General features: G+C 51.8%; 1 pseudogene; it reads left to right on the forward strand.

Annotated features, from left to right (window-relative positions):
- The first annotated feature begins 5,785 nt into the window (after window positions 1-5,785).
- On the forward strand, window positions 5,786-6,172 carry LOC138557995 (GTP-binding nuclear protein Ran pseudogene; annotated as a pseudogene).
- Window positions 6,173-19,498: the final 13,326 nt, after the last annotated feature.

Consider the following 19,498-nt stretch of genomic DNA (forward strand, 5'->3'; position numbering starts at 1 on the left):
CCTGCATTTTTTAGGGAGAATTTGGGGATGGAGAGACAGTGAGAGTACACCGTTCTAGTTGGTCTGGAGGAAGTGTGTTTGGTGAACTTGTCTGCAAGGTATTTGGGGGCGTCATTGGAGAGGCTTTTGTGGATGATGACGAGGGATCTTAGGGTGATTCTATCTCGTACAGGGAGCCAATGGGCATTTTGTCTGAAGCTTGAGATGTGTACGTGTCGTGGGATGCTGAGAGCGGCTCTGAGTGCATTATTCTGTAGCACCTGAAGTTTATTCAAATTGCGTTCAGAGGATCCAAGAAAGAGTGTATTGCAGTAGTCCATTTTTGAGAGCACTAGTGCTCTGGCTAAAGTAATGCAACTGGAGGGCGAGAGGAAGGGTTTGCAGGCACTGATGAGCTTATTTGTATAGGCTGTGGAGGAGGCTGTGGCATTCACCTGTTTTTTGAGCGATAGTGTGGAATCTAGATAGACTCCTAGAGGTTTCATTTCTTTGGCCACAGTGATTAGGTTACCGTCTATGTTGATAGATGCGTAACGGGGGTCCAGTTTGTTTAGCCGAGGTTGGGAGCCGACAAGAAGGAGCTCGGTTTTCTCGTCGTTGAGGCATAAGCCATGTTCTGCCATCCAGGCTTGGATCTCCAGGTATAGGTTGTTGATCCGCATGGAATCCTCTTCATAGCAGCCTGATAGGGTGATGGGAACCTGGGTTTCGTCAGCATAGTTGGTGTATCTGACACCGAGGTTGTCAAGGCGGTCGAACAATAGCTTGGTGAAGATATTGTATAGGGTCGGCGAGACGCACGACTCTTGTGGGACGCCACAGAGGATGGGGATGGGGTGGGCTGATGCCCCCAGAGAGAAGACCCAGGTGGGTCGGTCGGCTAGGAAGGATTGAACCCAGGCAGTCGCCTGGTTAGAGAAAGCAGCTGAAGTCGTCAGATGTTCCATGAGGATCTGATGGTCGACGAGTTCAAAGGCTGCTGAGAGGTCAAGCAGCAGGAGAATGGCTAATTTGCCCTTATCCTTTGCCTCGTCCATCTGGATTTTTAAGTCCAGGAGGGTTGTCTCTGTTCCGTGCCTTGGTCTGAAGCCAGATTGTCTAAGGCCCAGGAGGTTGTTCTCTTCCAGGTGCTTCTGGATTTGTAAATAGGCCACTCCGTCTAAGATCTTTAGGATGTAGGGTACAGTGGTAATTGGCCTGTAGTTGGTTGGGTTATTAGAGTCTAGGTTGTTTTTTAGAAGTGGCATGACCCAAGCCTTCTTTAGGCTGCTAGGGACTGAGCTTCATTTGAAGGAGGCGTTAATAAGGGCTGTTGTGAAAGGGACCAGATTGTTGGCACCTTCCTGGATGATGGGAGCTGGGCAGGAGACCCCTTGGCATCTGGAGGGCTTGAGGCCTTTGATGATGCTTTCCACTTCTTTTGTTGATACTGGGGTAAAGGAGAAGGGGGCATGTGGGAATTTCAGAAGTGGGTGGGAGTGGAGGGTTGTTTTTTTTGGCTAGGCTGAGCTTTTTCTGCTCGATTCTGGATTGAAGCCTGGCGATTTTGTCTGCCAAGGCTTTTTGAATCCTCTCACACCAGTCTGCATCTTTCACGCATGTTTCAGAAGGTGTGGAAGGGGACTCAAGTTCCCTAAGGATGGTGAAGAGCTCTTTTGTTTTAGATTTGGCGCTTTCAATTCTGTTGTCATAGGGTCTTTTTTGGCTTTGAGGATAGAGGTTTTGTAGGTGGTGGCAGGTATCGTGAGTAGTGTGTTGTTGGCCTGATTAGGAGTTTTTCTCCAAGTGGCTTCTGCCGCCCGTTTGGTGTTCTGGAGGGTTTTAAGCTCCGGGGTGAACCATTTGTTCAAGTGGGCTGCTGGCTTAGCTTTTGTGAGTTTGATAGGGGCAATGATACCTACTGCTGATCTGAGTGTTTTATTGTAGAGGTCAGCAAGTTTATCAGCATCTAGGTTGGCGTAGTTTGCGGGAGTGAGGATGTTGTGGATTAGTGGACGAAGGCTTTGTAAGGTGATGTTGCGGTTATTCCTGGTGAGGGTTTGCGGGATAGTAGCTGGAGGGATGTTTGGTTGAGTCATACCTTGGATGGCGAAGTGGATGGCGTGGTGGTCTGACCAGGCAATTGGCGCATGTTTAAGGATGGTTGTGGAGCAGTTGTGGTCCGCTAGCTAGTCCAGGGTTCTGCCCTTGTTGTGAGTTGGAGCTGTGATCCTGAGCTGGAACCCTAGTTGGGAGATGGTATTTTCCTTGGAGAGCGCATTGGCGTCATTGGGATCCCCAAGGCCCATGTGAAGGTCTCCCAGTAGGATGATTTGAGATCCTATTTTGGTATTGGTGGACAGGAGGTTGGATATCTCTTCCTCAAATGAGGAGAGGGGGTCTGGGGGTCTATAGATGAGATGCAGAAGGACAGTTTGTGTGGCAGTGAGTTGGAGCTTAGCAGACAGGAGTTCGGCAGACAGGAGGCTGGATGTAGTGGTCATTCTGAGGCCAAGGGATTGTTTTGGCGATAAAGGCTACTCCTCCTCCTTTGCCTGAGTCCCTGTCGTTCCTTAGAATTGAGTAGCCTTCTGGAATAGCGAGGGATAGAGCTGGGCCTGCTGCCTGATGCAGCCAAGTTTCGGGGATAGCTAGGATATCCAGATTGTTAGCAGTGATGAGGTCTGCAATGTGAAGCGCATGGCCAATGAGTGGGCATTGATGAGAGCACTTTTGATCATGGGAGGTTCAGTTATGTTGATGGGGGTTTTATGGGCGTTATCCAGAGTTTGTGTGGTACTGGCTTGAGCTTGGTTGTGACGAGGGTGAGGGGGCTGTTTTTTAGTGAGCGATATGGGAGGTACGAACCGTGAGCCAAGTCTTAGGTTTTTGTCCTTCACTGGGCAGTGCTTCCAGGGTGTGGGAGGAGCAGCAAATCGGCGGATCCATTCAAATCGGCTGAAGGCACAGTTTGCTGGTTAATTTGTTTAGTATCGCGTACCCCATAGTTGTGGAGTATGTAGGATGGTGGGGTGGGGGTGATTGGGGAGGCGGGGTTGAGGGGAGGGGGGTGTTGTTAGGGTGAAGTAGGAAGAGAGTTACTGAGACGGTGAGAGTGGGTAAGAAAAGGATTGCCATGAACAATCGGTTTGTGTCCACGAGTATAGTCAAAGTTGGCTAGAGACTAGGCAGTTCATAATAGATACAGTAGGCAATACGTGGGCTTGAATCACAGTTAGCACAGTTCAAAATAGACACAGTAGGCAATAAGTGGGCTTAAATCACAGTTAGCACAGTTCAAAGTAGCAGAAATCAAATAGTAGGCCTGCTAAAGCAGAATTCAAAATGGGCACTGTTGCAGTTAATACAATTGGATAAAGTAGGCTAGTTCTGGTTTTGACTAGATGAAGTAAACAGTAGCGCATTGGCAGATGCAATAGTTACAGGTAGGCAGGGGTTGTTTAATACTTGGCTAGTAATAATAGAAGAGCATTTGGTGACTAATAGGCACATTATACGTGACCCGGTGGGGTAGGGCAGTTGGGTGTTTTGATATGAGCCCACGCTAGAAGTTAGTCTGGATGAGGGGCTGGATTTCTTAGATGCTCCCGGTGCAAACAGGGGCAAACAGGGTTGCTTGGCCTTATAGTGGCCTTGGGGGGTCGCCGGCTGTTCCGCCTGCAGGCGGAAGTGTTTGTTTAAATAGCAACAAACACACGTTACCTCGCAACGAGGCAGATGCTAAGCCTCGTTTTCAGGCCACATCGCGCCCGACATTTTGAATTTGTGAAATGTCAGCACGTGCGGTCCTGGTGAGGAATATGGGCAATAGCAGCGGTGATCTGCACAGGACGGTGCAGGGTGAGGCCCAGGCATGGCAGGAGACGAATCCCTGATGCTTTCCTCGGGTCGCTGCAGATGGTCACACGGTTCCTGGATGGTGCGGCACATGAGGCAGTGGGGTGGCTGGGCTCCTCAGTAGATGTGGGGGCTCCTGCCCTCTCCACAGTTGGGGGCACTGTAATGTTTGTCTCACTTTTGTCAGATCTGGGACCGATTGGCCTCTGACTCCTGGGCCTGTTGCACGGGTTCACCTGGGGTACCAGCTGAACTTTGTTTCTCCTCCTCCGGAGTCTTTCTCTGTGTGACTCCTTTGCCCAGGGACGTTCGTCGCCAGTTGGCCTTGCACTCTGCTCTCTAGGACTCTCCATGAAACGGCCACCTTCATGGTTCCATCGAGCCGGCGGGGGTCAGGCTTCTATTCTCGGTTATCTATGCTGCCCAAGCCAGAGGGGGGTCCCCTTTTGCCTCATCATCCACCTTTGGAGCCTGAATACCTTTGTGCGGTCTCGATGCTTCAAGATGGAAACCATGCATTCCCTCATCCAGCTCCTGATGGCCAGCATCTACCGGCTCCAGACTCTTCTCAGGCATATCTTCCGCAGGCCTCGGGCTACGTCGAGGGAGCGTTTGTGTCTCTGGGGTCACATGGCTTCCTGTGGATTTGCATGTGCCCTTGGCCCCTGCCTTGCCGCTCATTCTTACCACTGACGCCAGTGGCCTGGGCTGGGGGGGGATTCTACTGGAATTGACTCATCAGGCACAATGGTTTCTTCTGGATGTGGGGAGGTACTCCAATTGGAAGGAGTTGGCTGCTGTTCACTTGGTGATCTTACGGGTTTCGGTCCAGGAGCAGGATGTTCTGGTTCGGGCAGACAATACCGCTGCTCTGGCTTATATAACAAAATCAGGGAGGCACAGGATCTTGCTCCAAGGAAGACCTGGCCTTGTTCATCAAGACACCTGGTCTCCTTGTGGGCTTTACATATCCGGGAGTGGATAATGTGACTGCAGACCATCTCAGCTGGGTGTTTTCCGGTCTTGGGAGAGTTGTCCCTTTGGCCGAGGTTTTTCTGCAGGTGTGTCAGAGTTTCGGTCATCCCTGGTTGTAGCTCTTTGCCTCCCCCTGCAATGCTCAGCTTCCCCGGTTTTGTTCCCGGACTCCGTCCACAGGGGCCTGAGGGGTGGATGCTCTTTCCTTGGCCTAGCATCCGGAACTTCTTTGTGTCTTTCCACCTATCTCTCTGGTTCTGGTGGTAATCAGCAGGATCAAGATGTGTTAGGGGATGTTTATCCTGGTGGTCCCTTACTGGACTTGGTGGGGGTGGTTATGTTGTCTTCTAGAGTGGCAATTGGCTCCTCCGTGGATCCATACATGCCAACATTCTGTGAAAACAAATATTGAAAAAAATCTGCATTTGTTGCCACTAAATCGGTAGGCGGTAGGACTGCTTAAAAAGCAGTATCCTACCACCTAAATCGGTAGGGTTGGCAAGTATGTAGCAGGTGCCGGAGAGAGTGGCGCTGCCTTGTGCAGCTACGCTGAAGAAATAGCATATTGCACTTGCAGGCGGGTGGAAATGGCGAGACTCACGCAGGTGGTTTCCCCCCCGCTCCTGGCACAACTTCACACCTGCCAGAACTCATTAGGAGGAGTGGCTCACCATTGCTTCAGCGGCTCGCCCCAGCGTGTAGATGACTGGCACCGGGGAGCTGAGGTACAGTGAACCATGTGGCTGTTGATCTCCTGAAGTGCTGGAGCGGCTCTCACGGGCACCTCTGACAGTCTGGGGAGGTTGCACTGGCGCATTGGTCTGCTACCTGCTTCCAGTAAGAACACACCATTATAAAAGCAGCAGCTTGGGCACATCCCCACTGAAGAACGTTCCTCGGATTCTGTGTACTTTCTCACCCTGCAACCATGGCTGAACAGGCTGCTAAATCCAGGCCAAAAAAATAAATAATCATGTTTGACATCACATCAAGAGTCACATATAAGAATGTCCCCAACTGGCATCGAGATCTCGTACAAGTCTGTGAAAGCATCCCCATTGTGCTCTGTGGCAACAAAGTGGATATTAAAGACAGGATGGTGAAGGCGATATCCATAGTCTTTCACAGGAAGAAGAATCTGCAGCACTACGATATTTCTGCCAAGAGTAACTACAACTTTGAAAAACCCTTTCTGTGGCTTGCAAGAAAGCTAATTGGTGATCCCAACGTGGAGTTTGTAGCAATGCCTGCCCTCGCACCCCCTGAAGTTGTTATGGACCCATCATTGGCAGCACAGTATGAACAAGATTTACAGATTGCCCAAACCACTGCACTGCCAGATGAAGACGACAATCTGTGAGGGAGAGCGGCTGGAGCCCAGCGTGGGAAGTCTAGTTGTATAGGCAACTGTCCTGTGATGTCGATGGTGCAGCGGCTTTGCCACTTTATTATCTAGCTGAGCAGAACATGTGCCTAATCTTTGGGATGCTGAAGGAGATGAATGGGCTTCGGAGTGAATGTGGCAGTAAAATGTATTCCTTCATATTTTGGACCTGTGTATTTAGCTGTTTTGGACTGCAATTACTTTAGCCCTCAAGTTTCAAATCTAATTTAAAGACTGCTACAGTCACATCACTTCAGTGGTGAACCCTGTTTGTTACTGTCATTCCCGTTCCTGGCTGGCAAGGATGTGCTGGTGTTTCCTACTATGAATGTAACTAATAAACCCTTATAACTTACCTGCGGGCTCAGGTGTGTTGATGACAGGTTCACCTTGTTATACTGGTGACGAGGATGGGATCCTGTCGTGGAGGGGACAGTAGCTGATCAGGACACCGCCCTCCAAGTGTCCACATCCTGGGAAGCAGTCCAGCTGTGCAACCCTGGAGTCCGGACCAGAGTTGCAGCCCAGCAGGCTGGGTGGTGCTGGAGCGAGTATGAGGTTCCTTTGAAGTTGGAGCCTGGTTCCGGTATTCAAGGAGGTACCGGCGTAATTTTGGCTTCACGTCCAGTGTTTTTTTACATCTGCCGAAGTGGAGGCCTGTGAGGTTACGGTGTCTCCAGGTCCAGCAGCTGGAGCGTGGCCTCTGTGGAAGACCACTGTGAATGCTAAAGCGGAGCATCGTGTTTGGGAGGTGTCGCCTCCCCACATTCTCGTATCTTTCCGAGACAGCGGGGCAAGGTCGAATATTGCCCCGTAGTCCGGTATTGGTGAGATGCCGGGCGAGGAAGGACCGCTGTGAGGAGCAGATTGATTCTGGGATTGTCAACGGAGTCTGTGTTGGCCGCCGTGGAAGGTCCGGTAATGGAGGTCTCCGGCTGCCGGGGTCTGTGTACTGACGCCAGGCATTCCATCCGCAGGAGAAGTGAACCCTGCGGTGTTGTTTTTGAAATGATGTTTCTTTGTGATTTCAGAACGTTCCTGTATGGTGTGCTGGAGCACAGAAGGATTCTGGAATGCTCTACGTGCCGCGTACGCAGACAACGTAATGACAGCCTCGTTCCTAGGTCCGGAAGTAAGTTGGAACGTCCAGCGTCCGTGGTGAGCATGGATTGTGTTGTGGTCCATGGGCAGCGATTTTGTGAAGAGCGCTTTGTCACTATGGATTGTTATGTGCTTGCTAATGGCTGCAACTTGGATTTACTTCGGGAGTACGGCACTGGAGCGTCTCCTCAGGACATGTGTCCGCCGGGTGGAGGACAGCACATCTTACTTCAGTGCGGGGGCACTGTGCAGCCTGACGGAAGGAGGACGTTTTGATTTGTGTTGGAACTTGGATTAGCAGTAAGGGCAGTGTGTGATGTCATGTGTACTTGTTGTGGCCTGCTCATTGTTAGCTCATTATCATGTGTCGGGCCAGTATGGTGAGAATGTACATGTTGTGGCCTCATAAAAAAAAAAAAAAAAAATCTAATGGTACAGTTGCTTTACAGTTTGTTTTAAACTGCTTTTGTGCTTAACATGTTTTTCATGCAGGTGGGACTGGTCAGATCTGGGGACGGGGGTCGTTCTTTTCCCCCCCTTTTTGCTTATAATTAATTGGGTTCCGTATTACGGCTTCATTGCTGGAACTTGTGGGAGGGGAGTGTCCGTGCCTTTCGGATTTGCCCACCTTTGCTACTTTTGTTGCTGACATTCCATAGATTAACAGAAGAGTAAAAAAAAAAATTGCAAGAATGTTATTGTAGCATTGGATTTTAATTGATGTGTTTGAGATGGGCAGTTTGTCCGTTCCGTAACTTGTGGGAAACACTGACTGATCTCTTTTGACCTGGGTTTCGTACTGGCCGATATACTTTGGATCGTGTTTAACTAACGTGTTTTTTTTTGCACCATTTCAAAGATTTGTTTTCTTAAGCAGTGAGGGTTCACACTGTAGTTGTTTGCCAGTGTGCGAAGAAACCTACGATTATTATGTGTCATGTCTTTTTGGAGCATTGCATTTATTTAAGAGCTCTGTTGATATTTCATTTGTAATGCTACAGTTGTTTTACAATTTGTGTGTCTTTTGTTGTGGTGTGAGTGCGCATGTAGGTTGTGCGCGTCCTGTTGTAGTAGCCACCGTGGTAGCCTAGTAGGTGCTAGGGGTCCCATTTCAAGGTGATGTGTGTGTCATTTTGCACCTTGTTAATAGTTTGTCCATTGTGGTAGCCTGGCGGGTGCTGGGGGTCTCACATTAGGGGATGGTGTAGCGTGTTTGGCTGGGACCCAAGGGTTCCGTGGGTGCAGTGGTGTTCTGTACTTGGCAGGGACTAGGGGTCCCATGGGTGTAGAGGTGTGTCACTTTCGGCAGGGACTAGGGGTCCCGGGGTGTAGTCGGGTGTTGTTTTTGGCAGGGACTTGGGGTCCCCGGTGTGTATAGGTGTTTCGTTTTGACAGGGACGCAGGGTTCCTTGGGAGTTGCAGTATTGTGGTAGGGACTTTGGTTCCTGTGTGCTAGGTGTGTTGAGTTTTCACAGGGATTAGATTTGCAATGTATTTTCTGGTTGGGTTCTGGTCAGAGTTATAGTGTTCCCTGGTTTTAGGGAGTCTTTTTTTTAGAACTGATGTGTTGGTTGTGCTTGTTGTTGCTCATTTGAGTTGGGTTAGTCCCCGGTGGTTGCTCTTTTGAGTTGGGTTAGTGCCTGGGGGTGGCAGCCCTGGTGCCCTGGGGTGGCGGACCAGGGTGGAAGGTTGTTGGTGCACTGAGGGGTTTTTGGTTGTTAGAGGTGTATCCGTTTTAGGGGGCGCTGGGGTGTGGCAGGCCCTAGGCTTCAAGGGGCAGCTTGAGGCAGGTGAAGTTCTTGTTTTTGTTTTGTTCCTCGATATGTATTCCAGTTCAGTTGAGGGGAGGTGCAGCCCTTAATTCATGTCGGTGGGTTCCTCTGTTGTCAGTGGTTTGGTGGACAAGGAGAGTTGTAGTATTTGTAGGGTGAATTTGTGTTCCATTTATTTGTAGTAATTGTGCAAGGTTATGTTTCCACCTGTTCCATACTTTGGGTTTTATTAGTGGGGAGATAGTTTCAATGGTGTCAGTGTTTTTCTGCACCTTTATGGTAGCTTAGAGCTTTTGTGCTCTGTTGTGGGCCTTGGTTTGTGAATGGGCTTCATGTGGACCGTTTCCTGGGGTTGGGTCTTGTGTTCATGTGAGCTTGGGTGTTGCTGGGCAGGTACGAGGTGGCCACGCATATTTGTATAGGTATTGTGTTGGATGGTAGTTGTGCATGAGAAGGATCAGTACTTTACAATGTTGGTGTGTCCTTTAATTGAATTAAGGGAGGAAGAAGTGTTATAATGAGAGTTTCCTCTCATGTGTCTTCCCTGCAGTGGTGATGTCAGTGGAATGTGGTGAGGTCACTGTGCTGAGAGTGTTGTAATCTGAGTGTATGTTCCATGGGTGACAGTTGGAGATAGAGAGCTGGCTGGTAAGGATGTGCCGGTGTTTCCTACTATGAATGTAACAAATAAACCCTTATAACTTACCTGCGGGCTCAGGTGTGTTGATGACAGGTTCACCTTGTTACACACTGCCAGATGAAGACGACAATCTGTGAGGGAGAGCGCTGGAGCCCAGCGTCAGAAGTCTAGTTTTACAGGCAACTGTCCTGTGATGTCGGGGGTGCAGCGTGTTTGCCACTTTATTATCTAGCTGAGCAGAACATCTGCCTAATCTTTGGGATGCTGAAGGAGATGAATGGGCTTCGGAGTGAATGTGGCAGTAAAATGTATTCCTTCATATTTTGGACCTGCGTATTTAGCTCGTTTGGACTGCAATTACTTTAGCCCTCAAGTTTCAAATCTAATTTAAAGACTGCTACAGTCACATCACTTCAGTGGTGAACCCTGTTTGTTACTGTCATTCCCGTTCCTTTTTTCGTTTAGACCATAATAAAGTTGTATTTCAAATACCTAATCAAGTGAACTTTTATACACTGTAAGTACTTCTTTTAAGGATGCAGTCCTTGTGGAACCACCAGTACTGTTTTCTGTTTGTTTTAATTTATGTTCTGGTTCTGTGGCACTGTAAAGACACTAGTGCATTACCCTGTGTATTGAACATGCTACTTGAAAGGGCTTGTTGCTCTACTGGTTAGTGTGAAGGTGACTCCGTATTGGCCGGTTAAACCATGCTGAAATGTTGCTCTTGTCTGCAGCTGCAGATGTTAACTCTTTGACAAGTCATTCCTACTCCTGTCTGTCTTTTGGACCTCCGCTAGGAAAAGGGTCACCTCGAGATACTATATAGCAGTCTAAAACATTACTGTTGGTGCTATCCAAGCTGGTGCAACCGCTGGCTTTGGTATCTTTGGACCATAACATACAAGTTGCAGCTGGTTCATACGTGTCCAGACGGATGCCACTTTTAACACGCCAATTCTAGCTTTTCATTTTGATTGGTTTGGCAAAATGATAATTTGGGTGCTTTCAGCTGTCATCCGGGGTGTGTACAGAGATGGAATATTGAGCAAAATAGATTGCGTTGTGAATGGTTTGTAATATGGGAATTCAAATGTTGGAGAGCTTGGACTCACAAGGACCCAATGTCCACATATTGGCTAATAAAATATTTAAAACCCATAAAAAAAAATGTTTTTTTATTTATTTTTTTTACAAAAATTGGTATTTGTTGCCACTAAATCGGTAGTTGGTAGGACTGCTTAAAAAGCGGATCCTACCGCCTAAATCGGTAGGGTTGGCAAGTATGTGGATCTTGCCCAGTTGGCCATCTCCCATGAGGGTGGGCGGTTCCCCCTTTTGTCTCATCCGTTGGGGGCCTGGAAACTGAGAGGAGGGGTCTGCAAGCGTTAGGCCTTTCTGCAGATGTTGCTGGGATGGTCCAGAGGGCACATCGGTCCTCTACCCTTAATTCTTACATCCGTTATTGGACCAATTTTCTGTCCTGGTGTTCTCCGAGGTGTGTTCAGGCTCTGGTCTGTGGGCTTCCTGACATTGTGCCTTTTCTCCAGGAGGGTGCTGAAAAAGGGTTGGCTGTTTCTGCTCTCCGTTCTCAGTGGGTGGCCATTCAGGCCTTTTGTGTTTCCTGGTCTCCTCCAACTGGAGGGGAGGCTCTGGTTTCGAGGCTCTTGAAGGGGGTGGGCGAACTCTCGTTCTTTGGGCCCGGTTAGGGATCCTCCTTGGGACCTGCCCTTAAGGTCCTGGCTATGTTACAGAAGCCTCCCTTAGAACTGCTGGAGGATGTCGAGCTGAAGTGGTTGACTCTCAAGACTACCTTTGTTACTGCAATGTGAACCTTCCTTTGTATCAAAGGTCTCCTCTTGGTTCCATCGGTGTCAGGAGGTTGTCCTTCCTGCCTTTTTCCCTGATCCGTCCTCTCCTGAGGAGGCTTTGCATTGCCTGGATGTCAAGATGCTCGTTCTGCACTGTCTTTCCTGGACCAAGTCCTTTCATCTTTCTGACCATCTCTTCCCTCTTCAGCCTGTGGATTAAGTCCTTGATTCTCCTTGCCTATGATTCTTCTGGAATCTGCCCGGCGGACCGGGGCCAGAGCCGGTACACAAGGGGGGGTGGGCCTCCTGGGCTAATTTGCGGGGGTGCCCTTACTAGACATTTATTACCAGCTCAACGTTGAGGGGGCACCGTGCACTTCCTTTGGCGTGCGGTTCTGGGGGCTGTGTCTGATTTAGGAGGGGGCAGGGGACTTTGTCTTCCTGCTGTTTTTTCTTCCTTTAATAAATAGGTGTTGGGTTGCTTTTGCATTACCCTTGGTGTTTGTGTCTTTTGTGGTGTGCATGGGCATCCTTCCTGTTTTGCTTTGGTGCGACTCAAAGGTAAGTACTGAACAAGGAAGAGGGACACAGAGGTAAAGCCGGATTACTTTCTTTATTACTCCTAGTCCTACTCTTACTCATCCCAGTACGCACTACTATTCCCGCCCGCCCATTGAGGAAGGTTGGATTTACTGCCTTGGATTAAGTGGGAGGCATAGCTCTCAACTCACACGCTTTTGGCGGGTGTCACACGCCTTGTTAACAGCTGACTCACTCGCCAAGCCTCCTGCACGCCCATTCGTTTCAATGGGCCTCTCACCCGCCAAAAATAAAATCGGGTGTTTTCACCCGCCTTTGCGACATAAATGGTTGAGAGCTATGGGGAGGTGTAATGTCCTATGTTTATGTCTATGGGGACAAGCGTTTAGCTTGCCCCATTTCACTATCTAGATCGGGTGCCAGCCGATCACGTGTTGTGGGCGGAGTTACCGCTAAATTGGCAGTTACAAGCCAGTGAATAAAGAAGCTACACCTTTAGCGCTGTGCATTATTGGCTGTGTGCCTGCCTCCCCTCTGGCCTACTCGACGGCCGTTCCCCACGCTCGCTTCTTTTCTCCAGCTGAGCGTGGAGAGCAGTCGCCGGTGGTCTGAGGGGATCAGCAGGCCTGGGAAGCCCTGCCTGGGCCTCCGTGAGTGTTTTGTGTTTTAAAAAAATAAAAAGTTGAATTGTTCTTCGCGCTCCTAGCGCGGTGTTTGTGCCTGCTCCTGCTCCCCCCTCCCACTTCCTGGTCTTCCTCTCCCTCCCCGCCTCCCTGCCCGCCCACCCCCCCCTCTGATTGGCTGTGTGCCTGCCTCCCCTCTGGCCTACTCGACGGCCGTTCCCCACGCTCGCTTCTTTTCTCCAGCTGAGCGTGGAGAGCGGTCGCCGGTGGCCTGAGGGGATCAGCAGGCCTGGGAAGCCCTGCCTGGGCCTCCGTGAGTGTTTTGTGTTTTTAAAAAAAAAAAAAATTGAATTGTTCTTCGCGCTCCTAGCGCGGTGTTTGTGCCTGCTCCTGCTCCCCCCTCCCACTTCCTGGTCTTCCTCTCCCTCCCCACCTCCCTGCCTGCCCACCCCCCCCTCTGATTGGCTGTGTGCCTGCCTCCCCTCTGGCCTACTCGACGGCCGTTCCCCACGCTCGCTTCTTTTCTCCAGCTGAGCGTGGAGAGCGGTCGCCGGTGGCCTGAGGGGATCAGCAGGCCTGGGAAGCCCTGCCTGGGCCTCCGTGAGTGTTTTGTGTTTTTTTTTTTTTTTAAAAGTTGAATTGTTCTTCACGCTCCTAGCGTGGTGTTTGTGCCTGCTCCTGCTCCCCCCTCCCACTTCCTGGTCTTCCTCTCCCTCCCCGTCTCCCTGACCGCCCACCCCCCCTCTGATTGGCTGTGTGCCTGCCTCCCCTCTGGCCTACTCGACGGCCATTCCCCACGCTCGCTTCTTTTCTCCAGCTGAGCGTGGAGAGCGGTCGCCGGTGGCCTGAGGGGATCAGCAGGCCTGGGAAGACCTGCCTGGGCCTCCGTGAGTGTTTTTGTGTTTTAAAAAAAAAAAAAAAGTTGAATTGTTCTTCGCGCTCCTAGCGCAGTGTTTGTGCCTGCTCCTGCTCCCCCCTCCCACTTCCTGGTCTTCCTCTCCCTCCCCGCCTCCCTGTCCGCCCACCCCCCCCCTCTGATTGGCTGTGTGCCTGCCTCCCCTCTGGCCTACTCGACGGCCGTTCCCCACGCTCGCTTTTTTTCTCCAGCTGAGCGTGGAGAGCGGTCGCCGGTGGCCTGAGGGGTTCAGCAGGCCTGGGAAGCCCTGCCTGGGCCTCCGTGAGTGTTTTGTGTTTTTTTTTTAAAAAAAAAGTTGAATTGTTCTTCACGCTCCTAGCGCGGTGTTTGTGCCTGCTCCTGCTCCCCCCTCCCACTTCCTGGTCTTCCTCTCCCTCCCCGCCTCCCTGCCCGCCCCCCGCCCCCCCCTCTGATTGGCTGTGTGCCTGCCTCCCCTCTGGCCTACTCGACGGCCGTTCCCCACGCTCGCTTCTTTTCTCCAGCTGAGCGTGGAGAGCGGTCGCCGGTGGCCTGAGGGGATCAGCAGGCCTGGCAAGCGCTGCCTGGGCCTCTGTGAGTGTTTTGTGTTTTAAAAAAAAAAAAAAAGTTGAATTGTTCTTCGCGCTCCTAGCGCGGTGTTTGTGCCTGCTCCTGCTCCCCCCTCCCACTTCCTGGTCTTCCTCTCCCTCCCCGCCTCCCTGCCCGCCCGCCCCCCCCTCTGATTGGCTGTGTGCCTGCCTCCCCTCTGGCCTACTCGACGGCCGTTCCCCACGCTTGCTTCTTTTCTCCAGCTGAGCGTGGAGAGCGGTCGCCGGTGGCCTGAGGGGATCAGCAGGCCTGGGAAGCCCTGCCTGGGCCTCCGTGAGTGTTTTTGTGTTTTAAAAAAAAAAAAGTTGAATTGTTCTTCGCGCTCCTAGCGCAGTGTTTGTGCCTGCTCCTGCTCCCCCCTCCCACTTCCTGGTCTTCCTCTCCCTCCCCGCCTCCCTGCCCGCCCACCCCCCCCTCTGATTGGCTGTGTGCCTGCCTCCCCTCTGGCCTACTCGACGGCCGTTCCCCACGCTCGCTTTTTTTCTCCAGCTGAGCGTGGAGAGCGGTCGCCGGTGGCCTGAGGGGATCAGCAGGCCTGGGAAGCCCTGCCTGGGCCTCCGTGAGTGTTTTGTGTTTTTAAAAAAAAAAAAAAAGTTGAATTGTTCTTCGCGCTCCTAGCGCGGTGTTTGTGCCTGCTCCTGCTCCCCCCTCCCACTTCCTGGTCTTCCTCTCCCTCCCTGCCTCCCTGCCCGCACAACCCCCCCCCTCCTCTCCCTCTGCCTATAACCTCCCCCCTCCTGGGCAGCCCTCTGCCCGGCAGCCCCCCGCGGCTAAGGGCCCCAGGCCAAGGGCGACTCCTACAGTGCGGCTCCCTGTGTGTCTGCAGGTGTCCGCAGGGGATGCCAGGCGCCAGTTCCACCTGTTCTCCGTTCCCCGGCCCACCCCTCCTACTCCTGGTAACATCCGCATGGGGGCTTGCCTCACTGTATTCACAGTTGTGGTATACTAGGGTGCTTTTTCTCCCCTCGCAGGATTCTCAAACTTAGGTGGCCCGGTACCTAATACGCATTACTGTTTGTTTGCTCTAATTGTGGTAACTTGGCTTGCCGCTCACTTCCTGTCTGCGTGCTCTCGTTTCGTCTGTCTCCCCCCCCTCCCTCCCTCCTACTCCATGGTGCTCTCCGTCTCGCCCATCTTCTCTAACTGCTTCTCGATTGACTATCCTGCTCTCCTCACTAAATCTGGTAGGAAAAAGTTTAAAAAGGACATCCTGGTCTCCAACCCAGGCCTCCCTATCGCTGACACCTACACTAATGCCTGCTCTAAGGAAACTCTCACTGACATCCTCTTTTTCGTGCCTTCGCCTGACCTATGGACCCTTTCTCCTCCTCTCCCATTAATGGTGGCACCCGTTGGGATGTCCTCTTGGCCCCCTTCCGCTCCTCTAAGGCCATCATTAATGTCTACGCTAATGGGACCGTCTTGGTCCAAGGCCCTCAGGCCAACCTTCACCTCTTCGATAGACGCTTCCCACACCTCATCAACTTCCTCTCCTCTCCTGCTGTCCCCCCTCCTCTATCCTTGGCTACCTTGCCTCTACCCTCCCTCCCTGCCCCCTCTCGTGCTCCTTCTTCACCTCCTTCTTCAATACCTCCGCAGGGCGTACCTCTGATCTGTACCCCTCCCCGGAAGTTCTTCAAGGATGGCAGCCTTCTCCACATTGCCACACTAAACACTCGCTCTGCCATCAAGCACTCCTCCAATATCTGTCACCTTCTTGAGGAACTGGACCTCGACGTCCTTTGTCTCACTGAGACATGGTTCACAGCCAGCTCTGCCACCAGCTTTGACACACTCCTACCTGACGGTTACAAGATCCTCTCCGTGCCCAGGCCCAACCGTGCAGGGGGTGGTGTTGCCCTTATCTTCCCTGAGTGGATTCCTGCCACTGTCACTCCTACGCAGACCTACTCCTCTTTTGAATGCCTTGTCTGCCGACTCTCTCTCTCTCCTAGCCATTCCCTTACCGTGGCTACTATCTATCGGCCACCTGGTCAAATTTCCTCCTTCCTCTCTGAGTGGGCTGACCTCTCCTCCGCACTCCTGTCCTCAACCACTCAACTCCTCTTTCTTGGCGACTTTAACATCCACCTTGATGCCTCCAGTCCCCCCACTGGTCTCTTTCGTGACCTCTGCGACTCTCTCTCACTCTCTATTCTCCCATCTGGGCCTACTCACTCTGCTGGGCACACTCTTGATGCTCTGATCTCTTCTGACCTTCCCCTCTCCGTCCCTCTCTCCACTCCTCTCTCCTGGAGTGATCACTTTCTCCTATCCTCCCACCTCACCCTGCCTACCCCACAGGCAAAGCCACCCTCTTCACTGCCACCCACCTTCTCGGTCATCCGACCCATGAAGCGTGTCAGTTGAGGCTTTCGCTGCTACCTTCTCGCCCCCCCCTGCCCCTTCGGCTGACTCCCACCCTGACACAGCCCTCTCCATGCTCCACTCTGCTATATCTGTTACTCTTGATATCCTTGCCCCCGTCATGAGAATCCGCCTGAAGCCCAAAGCCAAATGTAACTCCTGGTATGACTCGGATCTCGCCACCCTAAAACGCAAGTGCAGGGTTGCAGAGAGGAAATGGCGTGCTTCATGTTCATCCTCTGACAAACTGGCCTGCCGCCTGCTCCAAAGGCAGTACCGGCTCTCCGTTCTCACCAAGAAGAGAGCCCTTATCCAAGCCCGCATCTCTGCGGCATCAAACAACTCCGCCGAACTCTTTAAAATCTGCAAGGAGCTGGCCAACCCTGTTGCAGTCTCTACCTCTCCTGTCCCCTCCCAGGCCCTCTGCACTGCACTGGCCTCTCACTTCATCTCTAAAACTCAGGACATCCTGTCCTCGCTCTCCTCCTTTCACCTCCCTCCCTCCCTACCCGGCCCTTCCTCTGGCCCTTCTGCGGTCACCCCTCCTCCCTCTTTCTCTGCCTTTCCACCTTTCTCTGCTGACGAGGTTTCCAGACAAGTCCGATCAATGAAAGTCTCGTCTAAACAGGTTCACCCCTGTTCCTCCAAAACTATCAAGGACCACATCGACTCCCTGGCTCCTGCCCTGGCTGACTTTTGCAACCACTCCTTCGCCTCTGGAGTCTTCCCTTCCCCCCTCAAGCACTCCCTTGTGCACCCTCTTCTCAAGAAACCCTCTTCCGACCCCTCCTGCCCGGCTAACTATCGCCCTATCTCCATCACTCCCTTCCTGGGCAAGCTCCTGGAGAAACTGGCCATCTCCCAGCTTAACCTCCATGCTGAATCTGTTGGTAGTCTTCATGACCATCAATCTGGCTTCAGAGCTGCCAGAAGCACGGAAACTGCTCTCCTGAACATCCATGAAGACCTGCTCTTGAACCTCGATTCCAACACTCCGTGTGTTCTCATTCTGCTCGATCTCTCCTCTGCCTTTGACACTGTCAACCATGCTATCCTGCTCAACCGTCTCTGGGAAAACCTGGGTATCACTGGTCAGGCTCTGGCGTGGTTGACCTCTTTCCTTTCAAATCGACCCTTCCAGGTCCAACTGGGGTCCTTCCTCTCCGACATCTTTTTCTCCACCTGTGGTGTCCCCCAGGGATCTAATCTCTCTCCCTGGCTGTTCAACCAGTATCTGGTACTCCTTGCCCACCGCATCGCCGCTCTCTGCCCTAATTTCCAGTGCTATGCGGACGATACCCAGCTCATTTTCAGGCTACCCTCAGCCTCCCCCTCTCCTTCCCTCATCTCTGACTGTCTGTCTGCTATCCAAGAATGGTGTGCCGCCAATGACCTCTGCCTTAATGCCAGTAAGACTGAGATTCTACTCATCGGTACTCCCACTCCCTCCTTCCCTGTAGCTCTCTGGCCTGCCTCCCTTGGCCCCCTCCCTGCTCCTACCTGCAAGGCAAAAAACCTTGGGGTCATCTTCGACTCCACACTCTCCTTCTCTCCTCATATTTCTGACGTCGCCAAGAGGTCACACTACCAGCTGCATCTCCTCAGAGGTATTCTTCCCTTCCTCTCCTTCCCCCAGAAGCTCACTGTCTCCCGAGCCCTGGTTCTCTCGAAGCTGGACTACTGTAACAGCCTCTATCTTAATCTGCCTGCCTCCACTCTCCGCCCTCTGCAACTCATCCAGAACAGAACTGCGAGACTTGTCCTTGGCCTCAAGCCCAGGGACCGTATCTCTCCAGGACTGAAATCTCTACACTGGCTCCCAGTGGCTCCGAGGATAAAGTTCAAAACCCTCTGCATTGTCCACAAGGCCTTCTGGGGCCTGGGTCCTAAATACCTTCAACTCTCTCTTCCCAAATATCTTCCTTCCCGAGCCCTTCGCTCATCCGCCTCCAATTCCCTCAGGGTTAGCCGTTTCTCGAAGCAACGAGCTGGGGTAGATCTCTCTCCGCGGCAGTGGCCTCCCTCTGGAACAGCCTTCCTGCCTCCCTGAAACTTGAGGAGAACCATCTCCGGTTCCGGAAGCACCTCAAAACCTTCCTCTTTGCTTCTGCTTTCTCTCTCCCTCTCCCCTGCTGAACAGCTAATTAATTCTTCACTGAAACTGCACTGATCCTGCAACTGGACCACTCTAAACGGCCTCGGTCCTGGGCCCTGCCACTCTCCACTTGCACTGATGCCCTGGAACCCCTTTGCACTGCGGGACTGTCTCTGTATCCCTACAGTCCCCCCTCCCCCAGCACTTGTTCTGCACTTACCTCGCACTTGCCAGCAGCTGGCCCTATTGATTTATTTATTACGTTACGCCACTTACCTTGTACTGCACTTCCCCCCCTCCCCTTCCCCTTGCACTTTTCCCCCTCCCCCACCCCTGCACTTGCGCGATCTGAATGACACCTGGCCTAGTAAGATCGTTGTCTGTCTCCCCTTGTCCCCCCCCTCCCTGCCTCGTCGCGCCTTGAAACACCTGTGTATAGGCGCGTTACAAATACCATATCATATCATATCATATCATATTTAGACTTCAACATGATTATTTTGATTACTGGTTCCCTGCACGCATGAATTTATCAGGAGGTTATACCAACTGGGGTAGGAGGGGCCAGAATGAGCTAGCTTGTAAAACAGAGTTCCAGTGAGCATGGACATACTCAAAGGTACGTACTGAGACGAGGAAGAACACAACGAGGAGTAATGAAGATTACCGGTAAGTAATCCAGATATTTCTTTCCTTCTAGCATGCCCTGCCCTTCGGGATTCGTAATTTCTATTTTTGCGTATGATACCCATGAGCATGCCTGCCCCACCGTGTTCTCATCCTGTCCTGCGCATTACGCAAAAACACTGAGCATGTGCACGACGTTCCAAAATGTACATAGCTCATCATTCTGATTCTACGCATGCTCAG

The sequence above is a fragment of the Ambystoma mexicanum genome, unplaced genomic scaffold, assembly GCF_040938575.1.
Source record: "Ambystoma mexicanum isolate Mex_15411 unplaced genomic scaffold, UKY_AmexF1_1 Mex_scaf31, whole genome shotgun sequence".
In the NCBI taxonomy this organism is placed as follows: domain Eukaryota; kingdom Metazoa; phylum Chordata; class Amphibia; order Caudata; family Ambystomatidae; genus Ambystoma; species Ambystoma mexicanum.